Source organism: Eschrichtius robustus, chromosome 2, assembly GCF_028021215.1.
Source record: "Eschrichtius robustus isolate mEscRob2 chromosome 2, mEscRob2.pri, whole genome shotgun sequence".
Classification (NCBI taxonomy): Eukaryota; Metazoa; Chordata; class Mammalia; order Artiodactyla; family Eschrichtiidae; genus Eschrichtius; species Eschrichtius robustus.
The window spans coordinates 24,732,671-24,747,708 of NC_090825.1; the positions used below are offsets into that span (position 1 = coordinate 24,732,671).

General features: G+C 38.6%; 1 pseudogene; it reads left to right on the forward strand.

Moving 5' to 3' along the window:
- The first annotated feature begins 1,814 nt into the window (after positions 1-1,814).
- Positions 1,815-8,467, forward strand: LOC137758807 (mitochondrial inner membrane m-AAA protease component paraplegin pseudogene; annotated as a pseudogene).
- The last annotated feature ends 6,571 nt before the right edge of the window (positions 8,468-15,038 follow it).

Below are 15,038 nucleotides of genomic sequence, written 5' to 3' on the forward strand. Positions count from 1 at the left end.
ATAAGAAAATTGTCTATGAAAAAAAATAAATACAGTATTACCTCACTTATATGTAAAACATAAAAACACTGAACACACAGAAACAGCGTAGAACGGTGGTTGCTCAGGGCTGAGGGGTCAGGGAAATAGAGAGACACAGGTCAAAGGGTACAACCATTCACTTATAAGATAAATAAGGTCCAGGGATCTAAGGTACAGCCTGATGACCATAGTTAGCAGTATGATATTGCCTACTTGAAAGTTGCTATGAGAGTAGAGCTGTAATGGCCTCACCAAGACAAAAACGATGACAAAATGGTACTCATGTGAGGTGAAGGATGTGTTAACTAACCTTATCATGGTAGATATTTTGCAATATACATGTATATCAAATCATCACACGGTATACCTTGCATAACATTATATGTCAATTATATCTGAAAGAAGCTGGGGAAAAAAAGAAAGAAAACTGTCTGGGTACTTGTCTTTGGGACCAGCAATAGTGGAGATTCCATTTAGTTTGTAGAGAGAAGCTAGATCCCCAGGTGAATATGTCAGTGATGGAGGATTCTGAGATGTGAGGAAAGCAGCCTTCATAAAAGGTCCTGAATTAGGCGATGAAAGGAAAATTTATGGAGATAATTTAAACTTGAGAAGGGACACTGTGACTCAGCAGTTACAAGGGAGCCTTGACAAGGATAAAGGTAAAAGGTAAAGTGACAAAAGTTTAGAGTGTATATTTGATACCAAGGCATCAGAACGAACTTATTCTACACCAGCTTTCACCTGTGTATGTTTGATTTTTAGGACAGGGAAATAGGTTCTAAGCTGTTAAAATCGGCCAAACACTAGAAATTAATTTTTATTTTGAAATATCAAAAAAAATCTAAGAATTTTGGAAATCCTCAAGGTCAGGAGCAGCCTCTGCTGTATTTTTGGCCGGTGCCTGATGACCAAGATTCCATCGTTAGCCCTTTTCTCGTCTTCCTCCTCAGAACTGCTGGGGAAATCCTTTAAGATCTTCAGTGGTTTAAATCACTTCAACCACTACCTGTAGGCTGATGAAATGCAACTTTGTTGCCAAGTTTTCCCTTTCTGTACAATTTCCCTTTCCGCAACTCCAGTCTCCTCAAATTCAACACATCTAAAGCTAAACCAGTTTTCTTAAATGCTCACTGATCACTGCTTTCAGTCACTATACGATACCACCTGAGATGCACAACTATAAACGCAATCAGAAGTCATCTCCTAACTATATATTATGAGGGTAAATTTATTATCTCTCCAGAAATTAATACTATTTCAAGCTTATAATAGGAGTCCATTAAATGGTGAAGTATTAAATGTGTGAAAGAGGAGAAATTGAGGAAGGTGGTCCCATACAATGCCTAAGCAGTGATGGGAATAAAGTGAAGTCACGATTAAGAGAAATAAAAGGCTCTTATTTCTCTTATTGAGAAAGAGGCTCTGAAGGAGTTCAGGGAGACAGAACACATGCACATACAAAAGAACAACCATGTGAAGACACCCTGAGAAGGGGCCATCTATAAGCCCAGGAGAGAGACCTGGAACAGACCCTTCCTGTACAGCCCTCAGTGGAAACCAACCAACTTTGATCTTGGACTTTTAACCGCCAGAATGGTGAGAAAATAAATTTCTGTTGTTTAAGCCAGGGGTCCCCAACCCCCGGGCCATGGACCCGTAGTGGTCCACGGCCTGTTAGGAACCGGGCTGCACAGCAGGAGGTGAGGGGCCGGCAAGCGAGCGAAGCTTCATCTGCCGCTCCCCATGGCTCCCCATCCGTGGAAAAACTACCTCGCATTACCACCTGAACCATGCCCTCCCCTGCCCCACCCGTGGAAAACTGTCTCCCACGAAACCTGTCCCTGGTGCCAAAAACGGTTGGGGACCGCTGGTTTAAGCCATACAGTCTGTGGTATTTTGTTAGATTAGCCTGAGCAGACTAATGCAGGTTTTATCAGGTAATATTAGTATATGCAGATATTAGGAAGTGGCATTTAGTATGTCTAGGGGAGAAAATTACATCTATAAAATTTTAAAAGTTGGATCTTCTCCTTGAAGAGTAGAATAGAGCTCAGTTTTAAGCCTGTAGGCATAATCTTAAAGAGGAAAAGCTATCTGAGGAGAGGTTTCTGTTTTCCACCCAGATTTAAATGCAATTATAATAAAACCATGTTTGTTTGCACTAGAGTTAGATGTTTAAACAAGTCAATACATTTTTGGAAAAACAGGAAGGAAAGATGCTTTGTTTACTTTTATTTCCACATTAATTTTAGTACTGACAAAGAGTGACAGAGCGATAGCCTCAGAGACCACTAAAACCATTTCATTCACAAAATGGGTGCTTTACGAGTAAGTTTTCTGCAGACTGCTCCTGTGTCAGGGGTGCTGCTCAGGGCTCAGCAGATGCCACTGGAGTTTGCAAGCATCTGCTCATTCTCTCTCCTCTTGTCAGTACAGAACCCACTAAAGATAAAGGCTTTCATATAATAATGTTATCTGCCCACCAAGACCATGTTATATCTGGCAAGGACCAGGAAATTGGGTAGTTTTGATGAATGTGATTAAAATAGAGTCAACGTATGAAAACATTTTCACTGAATAATAGAGGCTGTATTCTACAAGAGAGAGTAGCAAATGTAAACTCATGAACTGACTGATGTTTGAACTTAACTAAAGTAAGTCGCAAGTTAAAACACACTTGCATTTACAAAATGAGTTCCGATTTTAAAAAATTCCGAACCTGAAAAAACTTAACTTTCTAGTATATGATTTTTCATATGAAAAGCAATCAGACTGAAAATATTAAGCATCTGCTTGACTCATGAAAAGTAGTTAGTTGTTAGGGTTGGCAACAGTAGAAATAGTATTTCTGCCTCTTAGGGCTTCAAAAGTTTTAAAACAAGAGACATACCAAAAAGTAAGAGTAACATAAGAAAAGCATTTATAAATTACACCTGAGTGGTCTACCCAGTCAGGTGTAAAGATGGTGAGCTAAAAAGTCTCATGGAGAAGAAAACAGGTGAATTCTGAGGGGCCGGTTGGGACAGGGATGTAGGAAATAGTAGGCATCATCCATTGTGAAAGTATTGTTAAAAGAAGAATGCAGTCAGAATTCCAGGGGTGAGTTCAGACACACTGAAGAGACTAGTGGCTTTCAATCCTTTTTAAGACATCTAATGGAATATATTTTATTACATTTCACCTTGTTTTAATTTCAAATTTACAGATAAGTTGCTTCATGCTCTTCTCACACTCACCAGTTGTGGACAGTTTTCCTTTTTTACTTTAAAATTCTCTCTTTCTCCCTGTCTCTGAATGTATGTGGCTCTCTCCTCACATATCTCCATGATTCTTGGAGCACTTCTTTAATGTCTGGCACTACAGGATGGCCCAAGCATGCATCTCACTTTTTCTGGCTCAGCCCTATTATTGGCTACACTCCTTTTTCCCTTTATATGGACAATAGTTCTTAGAAAACAAAACTGGGCACCAGGTATATTCATACCTTCTACGCCTTACCAGTGAACAGAAGTCGAAAATACGCATATCTCTGTATCTATCTACTGAACTGAAGAGCTCTTATCGGTGTCTCTAATTTTATCCAACACATCAGTAAACCTTCTAGATATTTTTTTCTTTTTAATATTTTTAACTCCTTTCCAAAAAGGGAGAAATCTGGTCCTCATTACACATTTGCTCAAACTTAGCAAACAGAAGATAGTTTCAAAATTGGTAACTTATACCACTAAACAACAAATAAAAAGGAAACCTACTAACTAGACTTCAGTATCTGTTTACCTTTCTTTTTTATTTCTTTGAAATAAAATTTAATTAGAGTGAAATGAGCAAAGCTCAAATGTATAATTTAATGAGCTTTGACAAATGCATATACTGCGAAGACAGAACATTTCCATCGCCTCAGAAAGTTAACATGTGGCTGTTTTTCATCAATACCTTCACCCTCCAAAGGGGTAAACAATGTTATAATTTTTTTTTTCCATCATGGATTGGTTTTGCCTGTTTTAGAATATATTACAAATGGAATCATACAGCATATACTTTTTTGAATTGGGTTCATTTGCCAACATTTTTTGTGAGAAGCATCTATTTTTATATGTATTAGTAGTTTGTTTATTTTTACTGATGAGTAGTATTTTTTTATATGACTTTACCACAAAATATTCATGCATTTTCCTATGAACAGACAGCAGGGCCACTTCTCGTTTCTGACTCTTGTATAAAGCATCTCTGGATATTCTTGCAACAGACTATTTGTAGACATGGAATTTCATTGACCTTGGGTAAATATCTAGGGTAGAATTTCAGAGACAGATATATACCTTCATAATAAGCAACCAAACTTTCTTTGTTTAACAGAAGGTGCATTATTTACATTCTCATCAGCATGTATGAGAGAACTAGTTGTTCTGAATCCTGAGCAACATTTGGTGTTAAAAGGCTTTTAAATTTTAGCCATTCTCGTGAATATCTATAAATGTGACTTCAATTAAAGTTTTCCTTATGAATAATGTTGAACTTTTTTCTCATGTTTATTGCACAGCTGTACATCTTTCTTTGTGAAGTATCCAAGTTTTTTACCCATTGTTTTAGATTGTCTTTTTATTGTTGAGTCTTGAGAGTACTTTACATATTTTTTATACAGGGCTTTTGTCAACTATAAATTTTGCTTGTGTATTTTATTAAGTTTCCTATTTGGATAAAGTCTGATTTTAATGAAGTCAAATTTATCATGTTTTCTCTTTCTTATTATTCCTTTCTATGTTCTAAGAAAGCTTTGTCTACCTCAGGGTGCATAAAGAATGCACTACTGTTTTTTCTAAACTTTTAGGGTTTTAACTGTTGCATTTCAGTTTTGCTCCATCTCAAATGAATGTTTTTATATGCTATTAGGTGGGATTAAGGTTTATTTATTCCCTATGTGTATCCAGTTGTTGCAGGATCATTTGCTTAAAAGAATTTACCTCCCCACTGAAATGCTTTGGCACCTTAGTCAAAAATTAAAATAATTTTGTATGGAAACACAAAAGACCCTGGATAGCAAAAGCAATCTTTAGAAAGAAAAACGGAGCTGGAGGAATCAGGCTCCCTAACTTTAGACTATACTACAAAGCTACAATAATCAAGACACTATGGTATTGGCACAAAAACAGAAATATAGAACAATGGAACAGGATAGAAAGCCCAGAGATAAACCCACGTACATATGGTCACCTTATCTTTGATAAAAGAGGCAAGAATATACAATGGAGAAAAGACAGCCTCTTCAATAAGTGGTGCTGGGAAAACTGGACAGCTACACATAAAAGAATGAAATTAGAACACTCCCTAACACCATACACAAATATAAAGCCAATATGGATTAAAGACCTAAATGTAAGGCCAGACAGTATAAAACTCTTAGAGGAGAACATAGGCAGAACACTCTATGACATAAATCACAGCAAGATCCTTTTTGAACCACCTCCTAGAGAAATGGAAATAAAAACAAAAATAAATAAATGGGACCTAATGAAACTTAAAAGCTTTTGCACAGCAAAGGAAACAAGATAAAAAGACAACCCTCAGAATGGGAGAAAATATTTGTAAATGAAGCAACTGACAAAGGATTAATCTCCAAAATATACAAGCAGCTCATGCAGCTCAGTATCATAAAACAAACAACCCAATCCAAAAATGGGCAGAAGACCTAAATAGACATTTCTCGAAAGATGATATACAGATTGCCAACAAACACATGAAAGGATGCTCAACATCACTAATCATTAGAGAATTGCAAATCAAAACTACAATGAGGTATCCCCTCACACCAGTCAGAATGGCCATCATCAAAAAATCTACAAACAATAAATGCTGGCGAGGGTGTGGAGAAAAGGGAACCCTTTTGCACTGTTGGTGGGAATGTAAACTGATACAGCCACTATGGAGAACAGTATGGAGGTTCCTTAAAAAACTAAAAATAGAACTACCATATGACCCAGCAATCCCACTACTGGGCATATACCCTGAGAAAACCATAAGTCAAAAAGACACATGTACCACAATGTTCACTGCAGCTCTATTTACAATAGCCAGGACATGGAAGCAACCTAAGTGTCCACTGACACATGAATGGATAAAGAAGATGTGGCACATATATACAATGGAATATTACTCAGCCATAAAAAGAAACAAAATTGAGTTATTTGTAGTGAGGTGGATGGACCTAGAGTCTGTCATACAGAGTGAAGTAAGTCAGAAAGAGAAAAACAAATACTGTATGCTAACGCATATACATAGAATCTTAAAAAAAAAAAAAAGGTTCTGATGAACCTAGGGACAGGACAGGAATAAAGATGCAGACGTAGAGAATGGACCTGAGGACACAGGGAGGGGGAAAGGTAAGCTGGGACGAAGTGAGAGAGTAGCACTGACATATATACACTACCAAATGTAAAACAGATAGCTAGTGGGAAGGAGCTGCATAGCACAGGGAGATCAGCTCAGTGCTTTGTGACCACCTAGAGGGGTCAGATAGGGAGGGTGGGAGGGAGACGCAAGAGGGAGGAGATATGGGGATATATGTATACGTATAGCTGATTCACTTTGTTATGTAGCAGAAACTAACAAAACATTGTAAAGCAATCATACTCCAATAAAGATGTTAAAAAAAATAAGAAAATGGGGAAAACAATTTTTTAATTAAATTAATTTATAAGTGTTTGTCTATTCCTGGATTCTTCATTCTCTATTGATTTATTTTCTTCTGTTCTCATCCAATAACACACTATCTTCATTATGTAGTTATGTTATAATTTAAGTTTCTCAACTTTTGTACATCTGAATGTGTCTTCCTTAGGCTTTCATTTTCTAAGAATGCATCCTGGTCTTTCTCTGTTTCCCTGCCCCCCCCCCTTTTTAATGAGACTGTTCTTCACATCATTATTCCTCTACGTACAATATGTCCTTTTTCTGTAGTGATCTCAATATTTTTCCCTTAGCCTCTGGTTTGCTGTACTTTAACTACATGGTTTTCTTTTTACTTATCCTTCTGGCAGTTCACTGATCTTCTTTGATCTATAAATTTATTCTTTTCACCAAATTCTAAGAATTATTGGTGTTAATTTTTCCATTGTGTTTCTGACCCTTTTTTTCAGTCCTCTCATTCTACATTTGAGAGACGCATATGTTAGACTGATATTATCACAAAGGTCATGGATGTAGGTTATTTTTCTCTCTCCCTCTCTCTCGCTCGTTTTCACCTTTTGCTTCTGTGTTTGATTTTAAGATTAGGTCATTTCTTTTGACCTTTTTTCAAGAACAAGGATTATTTATTCTTGCAGCTCCTAACTGGATTGTCATAATCTAGTGAATCATGTTGAGCTTTTCACTTCTACTATTTTCATTTTTAAAACAGGTTTTATAGTAAATGTTTTTGGTTGCTCTAAAAATAAAAAGCACTTCAACTAGGAAAGAAAAAATGTCCTTCCACTAGGGTCTGGGCTGTATTCTAGGTGTCTTCAGGGCCCCAGGCTCAGGCTGGAACACGGGTCTCTTCACCCGAGCGGGAGGAAGGGGCTAAATTTTGTCCACAGGCCTCAGGCCGGTCTTGCCTAGGCTGGGGGCCGAGGCTACAGAGCTTGCAATTGCCAACTGCTAACCCCTGCCTTTTAAGGGATCAGTGGACTGTTGTTGAAAAAGCACGTATAGTCCATAATCCAGTCAGACTTCTAGGCGGAAACTTCTAGGCGGCACCTACCATTTTAACACCTCAAGTAGGAAGCAGAGGACTAAGGACAATGATAAATCCAAGGAGAGGACCCTGGAAGATAATGAGGAGGAGAGAAGGCTCAAGGAAAGGAAGGACCAGCTGTACTGGGAGCATCTACTCACCTTGTGTGTCATCACTGTCCTCATGAGCTGGCTGGTCTCGCCCAGCACTAGCAGGGGTACCATTTCCTGGACCAACTTTGTCCACGAGATGCTGGCCAGGAGCCAAGTACAGAAGGTCCAGGTGGTGCCCCACAGTGATGTGGTGGAAGTCTATCTGCACCCCGGAGCCGTGGTGTTTGGGTGGCCTCGCCTGGCCTTGATGCACGAATGCAGGTTTCAAATACTGATATATTTGAGAGAAGCTTCCAGCAGCTGAAGATGAGCTGAATATCGAAGGCAAGGTCAGGATCCCAGTTTCCTATAGGCTTAGGGGCTTCTTGGAAATGCCCTCTCTGCCTTGGGGATGACAGCAGTGGGCTCAGCCACCCTGTGGTATGTTCTGCGTCTGGCTAGAAAGACTGGAAGTGAAGGAGGAATCAGTGCTTTCAATCGGATTAAAATGGCTCCTCGCGCGATTGCGGACGCCACAAAGATGGGAAAAGGAGTCAGCCCTTGCTGCCGGGCCGGCCGTGGTGGGAAGGCACTGCGAGCCAAGGCGATGGCGCCGGCGGCACTGGTGCTGTTCCTGCGATGAGCCGCCCAGAGTCTGTGGAAAGAGGCCTCCGCCCAAGGCCCCACACCGTGCACACCGACGAAATTCACGCGGTGTGCAAGAAGCACTCCACCAGCACGTCCCGCTTCTCCAGCACCGAGGACGAGCAGAGGCCCAACTACCTTCTGGTGGAAGTGCATGAACTGGGCACTCCCGACCACGTCGTAGTCCAGACGTCCACCGAGCTCACACGTTGCACAACGCTCTGCCGGGACCCAGCTCCGGGGTGCGGAGCGACGCGGCCACGCCCGCATCTTTGAGGAGCCTGCGTGGAAGCCGTGCTGCGTGGGAAGCCGTGCGCATGTCCAGTTCGCCGCCGCCGCCGCCGCCGAGAGCGTCATTGGCATGACTGCACCAAGAGCGAGCTCATCGCCAAGGAAGAGCAGAAGGTGGCTGCGTTTCTGAGTCAGGCACTGCTTTTGCCTGCAGGTTGCTGCAGCACGTGGAGGCGGTGAGGAAGATCTCCATCACACCAGGGACAAACGCTGCACTAGGCTTTGCTCAGACGCTCCCCAAGAGACCAGCACCTCTTCACCATGAGCCGCTTTTGGAGCCGATGTGCATGGCCCTGGGCGGCCGTCCCCCTCGGGAGACCACCTCTTATAACAAAGTCACTTCTGGCGCAGGAGACCCGCAGCTACTACTGTAGAACTTGCAGGGGGTAGAGTGGGAGAACCAGCCATGGGGGTCCAGACTTGCTGGGGCTTCCTTGCCCCCCAGCGGGTCATTATTACCACCTAAAAGCCTCCAGGCCTCACTTCCTTCCAGAGAACAGAGGTGATAAATGTGAGGGGCACTTGGGCCTTTCTTCCCTTAGTCAGGGTCTAAGGGTGTCTTTCTGCAAGCCATCATCCTAATGTGTTCTGGGTCCCAGGAATTGGGGGGGAAATAGGTTCTTTGTACTTAGGAGTTGATCTTGTCGTTGGCCTTAAAGACAATTTTATGATCATGAATTTAGATATAAATGTAATGTGTTAAAATAAGAAGAGACACCCATATGCTAGTAGCCGTAGACAATTGGAAATACACACTTTGCATTCGTTCATGAGCAAAGAAAGTAGAGGTGAAGACTGAGAAATAAAACGTGAAGAACTCAGACGTTTAATGAGTAAGAGAAGAAAACAGAACTGGCTTCCAGGAAGTCAAGGAAAATGTGGGCTTGGAAACAACTATTAGTCTTGTGATTTGTGAATCCGTGATAGTTTTGATAGTTGAAAGTAAGGAATTTGGAAGATGGGGGAGTTAAGGAAAGAATAAAGAGCATGGAAATGTAGTGATTGTGAGATATTAATCCTTAGATAGTCATTTAAAAGGAGGGCTGTAGTTTAAACATAAAATGACAGCATCAGGGTTAAGTCGTTATCTCTGTGTTAGTTGATTATTTACCTGTTTGATGAAATTAAAAGTTACAAAGGAGAATCAGAAATGAAGCATACAGGGCTCAGTTTGGGCTGTAACTGAAAACTTAAGTAGAAAAATTACTTTTTGTAAGTAGTGCAAATGCTTTTTGGCCTGAGGCTAGAGGGTAGGAAAAAGGAGCTACGAAAGTAGAGAATGAGGACAGACATCACTTTAGATAACTTTGATTTCTCAATAAATTAATATCAGTGAATATGAAACTAAGAAAAGTGGAAAAGTTTTGGAACAGATATTGTGGAACTACAGCCAAAGATGAATGGAAGTATTTTCAAAATCTTTTAGGGCCTAATAGATCCTAGTATCATTCACATAGTAAGAGTTCAAAATGTTGATATAGTATATGATATTCATGAGATAAGCATTCTGTTTAAATAAGAACAAAACTAGACCAGCTACTGAATTATCCATAAAAAAAAAGCTGTCCTAGAGGAGAACAGATTTCCATCCTTCTTCTTCCTCCTAATTCTACACTGATGATTTTTAAAACATGCTTACACATAAGTTTATCATCACTTATTATCCAAAGTGATTTTTAAAATCATTTCACTTGAGCATAGTTCCTGCAGAATATATTTTCCTTAATTCCCCTACAACTTTCTTTTTCTTTTCTTATTAGCTTTTTATTAAGATCCAAATATATATGTATGAGGTAAACAAAGTTTAAAGAAATCACCATTCCGATAAAGCATTCTTTTAAAGTCTAACATTCATGAATACAGAATACTGATATATTATGCATTCTAGTAATGATGGACAATATATATTAGTAAAAAACTCTGTACCAACAATCTAGGTTTATATAATTAAGATATTGTATAAATTCAATTCTGCAGAATTTCTTCAAATAAAGGTGTTAGAAGCATTCACTTGTGACAGAGGTATCATCCTTTGTATCAGACCACACAAAGATATCCCAGAATGATATCAACTTAAGTGTACATAAGTTTTTTGTAGTCCTTTGAATGTGTAAAGCTGAATCTATGCAAAATGTTCCTCTTCTGCTTAAGAGGATATGACTCTTACACAGATGTAGAGAACAAAGGTATGGACACCAAGGGGGAAAAGTGGCAGGGGTGGGGTGGTGGTGGTGGGATGAATTGGGAGATTGGGATTGACATGTATACACTAATATGTATATAATGGATAATTAATAAGAACCTGCTGTATAAAAAAATAAAATTCAAAGAGGATGTGACTATTTTTGTGTGGTAATAGGACACGTGGATGACCACGGCACAGCCACAAAGGGTTGTAATTTACCCTTCATTTCTTGAGAACAAAGTCCCAGGGATTAAATTTTGAAGGATGAAATTAGTGGAAATCTTTAGAAGAAACAAACAAACAAAAAACAACTCAGCTAATGTTATAGTTAACATTGTTCACATTAGTTATTAGGATTGTTAACTGAGAACTTCAAATTGGTTCAATTGAACAACTAGACTTAGATTACATATTTATCCTGATATTATAAAGCAAAAAATATGAAAATTATATTTCTCTAGTTTTTAATATTTCATTACCTTTCCTATAGGAGTTCCTCAATTTTTCTGCCAAATTCTCTATCCCCCCCCCAAAAAAAATTCCGCTATAACATATATTAGTGTTTTTCTTTTTCCTGAATTTCCTTTTATATTTTTTTTCTAATTTTTTAAAAAATTTATTTATTTTATGTATTTAGTTTTGGCTGTGTTGGGTCTTTGTTGCTGTGTGCGGGCTTTCTCTAGTTGCCACGAGCAGGGCTTGCAGTGCGCGGGCTTCTCATTGTCGTGGCTTCCCTTGTTGCAGAGCACGGGCTCTAGGCGTGTGGCTTCAGTAGTTGTGACACACGGGCTTCAGTAGTTGTGGCTCGCAGGCTCTAGAGCACAGGCTCGGTAGTTGTGGCACATGGGCTTAGTTTCTCTGTGGCATGTGGGATTTTCCCGGACCAGGGCTCGAACCCATGTCCCCTGCAATGGCAGGCGGATTCTTAACCACTGCACCACCAGGGAAGCCCTCCTTTTATATTTCTTTTCCTTTTTTTTCTTTTGCTTTCCTCCTACCTTCATTTTGTCTTTTCTTTCTTCCTTAGAGGACCATACTTTCCCCTTTAAATATATTTTCTTTATATTTTTTCCTCACCTCCAAACATTGTCTCTATTACCCATTTTAGCATATTGACTTTGTTACTGTAACTTCATATTAAATGCTTATCTCAAATGTTAGGTGCTCCATGGCAATTTATATTTAACAGTGAGGCACTGAGAATCAGCTTAGAACTTCCTTCACTACACACCAGCCCCACTGCCACATCACTGATTGATTGGGTCAGGACCAAAAATAAAGAGAATTTTTGGTTGTATTTGCTTTCCAGAAAATAATAACTTCACCATTTGTTTCTATCATAATATAAGTTTGGTTGTTATCTTTCTAGATGTTGAACTAGAGAAATGAGTGCTGGGCATCAAACTACTTAGATCAAATCATCTTAGCTTCTTGCTTTTTCATGGAGTTAGGAATGTGGGCCCTACCTAATTCTTTCCAATGGATAAGCAACAAAGATAATAAAAAGGAGAACTTACATATTTTCTTTTGGTCAAAAATAAATGTTTTGCAGGCTTTCTCTGCCTTATAAACCTTTAGGTGGTAGCAAGTCATTTAGTTCAGTATAAATTGGCACATGGAATAAAATTGCATTTTATTCCATGTGCCAAAATGGAAATGCAAAATCAGGGCTAGAAACTTAGAAATAACATGAATGAGTAACTATGTAAATAAAGGGAGATGAGATATCTCAGTATAACCCAAAGAGGTCTTTTTTTGTTTCCTCTTTGTAAGTTTGTACTTTGGGTGGTAGAATTAAGCTGCCTCACTCATTTCTTTTGACATGAATTCACTTATATTACACTGAAGGACTTTGAGACTCACAAATGGATTTTTCCAAAAAGACTCCTCCGATTTACATCATGCACTCAGAGTTCAGTTCAGGATCAATGCTTTCATTAGTGGAGAGGCTCTATCACTTTCTGGAAGTAATAGTTCCTGGAATGATAAAACATTTCACATTTGATATTGGTGGTAAACTAGAATTTATGGCCTATCCTAGTTGGCACTGAGAGCCCCATATTCCCTCTCCAGCCTGACTGTTGCCCTGACCCGAAAGAATATGTTTTCACTGTTTAGCCAAGTTACATCTGAGATGGTTGCCAGAGTTTAGGAAGCACTTATGTAGCCTTCTTCAGTTTCACACGCAAAGAATGAGCGGGTAACATTTACTATGAATAAATCAATAAGACTGATGTACTAGAAATGCTGTTTGAAAAGGGCAGCAGCTTTCTAAAAGCTTTGGAAGCTACCTTTTAACTTTAGAGAGAGAGGTGAAAGTTGAAATTCAGATAGTGGGATTATAACCATTATCCTTTTTTATGTGTATAAGAGAACTATAACTCACTGGGACTTACAGCAACAGTAAGAAATTTTCCAAGAGATGAAGAAGCATGATAATCACTCATTCGTGCTTCAAGACATTTTGTTCATTCTGTTTTTGAAAAAGCTATTTATTTTGTGCAGTGTCCATGTATTGGTCTGGAATTAGAATAAACCTTAATATATGACACTGTAATAGAGCTATGAGAGCAGAAACCATTCTTTATGTTTTGAAATGTGATTCTGCACAGAATAGACTTCCTTTAATAAAATCAGAGAATAAATAGTAGACATTTTTACCCAATAACATATTATTTCCTGATTAAATAATAATCACAAGGTGCGTTTTGGTAAGGATATTTATGAAGCAATAATTTGTGACAGTGATGATACTTTTTGGTTTACAGCCCTTAAAGAGGTACTGGAATTTTGACTTCAAAAAACATTTCGGGGAATGCAATGTTTGTAGCTATAAATAATAATAAGAAATTGCAGAATACAAAATAACACATGTGGAACATTTTTGAAGTATTTTACAGGCAAATGATCTATTTCCAGAAGCAATGAAATAGTGGCACTGCAGGTGATAGAGCTAATCCATTTTTTAAAATCATGTTTAGAAGATAAGGAGTATAGAGATACTGGTTGCTAAGGCTTACCACAGCTCCCCAAAAATGTTTATTCTTCTACATCAAACTTTGCAAGCGTTCCCCAAAAACTAGGCAAACAGCATTTGATTTCAGGCTGCTTTATTCCTTAAGCAGATAAGAGGTATATTTGAAGCCTCTCTGTTTCTTTGGTAGATTGATTTTCACCATAAGATAATTCTAAGGGCTTGAAAATGTATGTTTTATTTTCTGGTTTATTCCATACAGAAGAGGTAATAGTAACAGAGATAGTAGAGAAAACAGGGTTTAAAAGTTAAGATACTTGGGTTTTTGTCACTTTTTAAAATGATATTATAAAAATTGCTGATGTGCTATATCTAAAGCATTATTTTAGATTCTGAAGAGATGGAACAAGTGGGGAGGTTGTGGAGAGTGTGATACATGATGAAAGTATGTCCTCTGTCCTTCCTCTAAGCATCTTACAGTATAATGGAAAAATCAGACAAGTGCACACATCAGATGAGAGTAATTTAAATAGAGGACTACAGAGTATGGATTGAGAGGAGACAAAGCTAAGGTTTTATGTTGCCATTTTGAATGCACTCGGACGGCACAGGTATTTCTCCTGTGCATTAAGAATGCATAGAGTTAACTGGATATGATAAGATCAAATGAGTAAAGACTACTGTTTGTGTTGTATCAACAACTCTTTGTTTGGAGGAGAGGAAGGAGAGTAACTGGCGTAAAACGTTCATATTATACTTGTATCAGGGAAATTGTCATGACGTTTCCAATTAAGAATCTCTGTTCTAGCAGCAAAGTTCCTTTTTTCTGCTATGTAATTTATCATTCCCGTCTTTCATCATTTAAAGAGCTGCTAATATTTTTTTTGAATTCTCCTAAACAATTCATTTTTCTCTCTCAGCTGGCATACTTAGCAAACAGAAACCTGGTGATTAGCAGAACGACAAACATTTTCTAACACATGCTCTTTGGGGACCTTATGACCTTCAAGAACATATTCCAAGGATCTTAATATATTTATTCCAGCAAATAAGGACCTCCCTAGAGGACACATTTGCTACTTTAACTTGAAGATCTTCTCAATGTGGTTACACAGATAT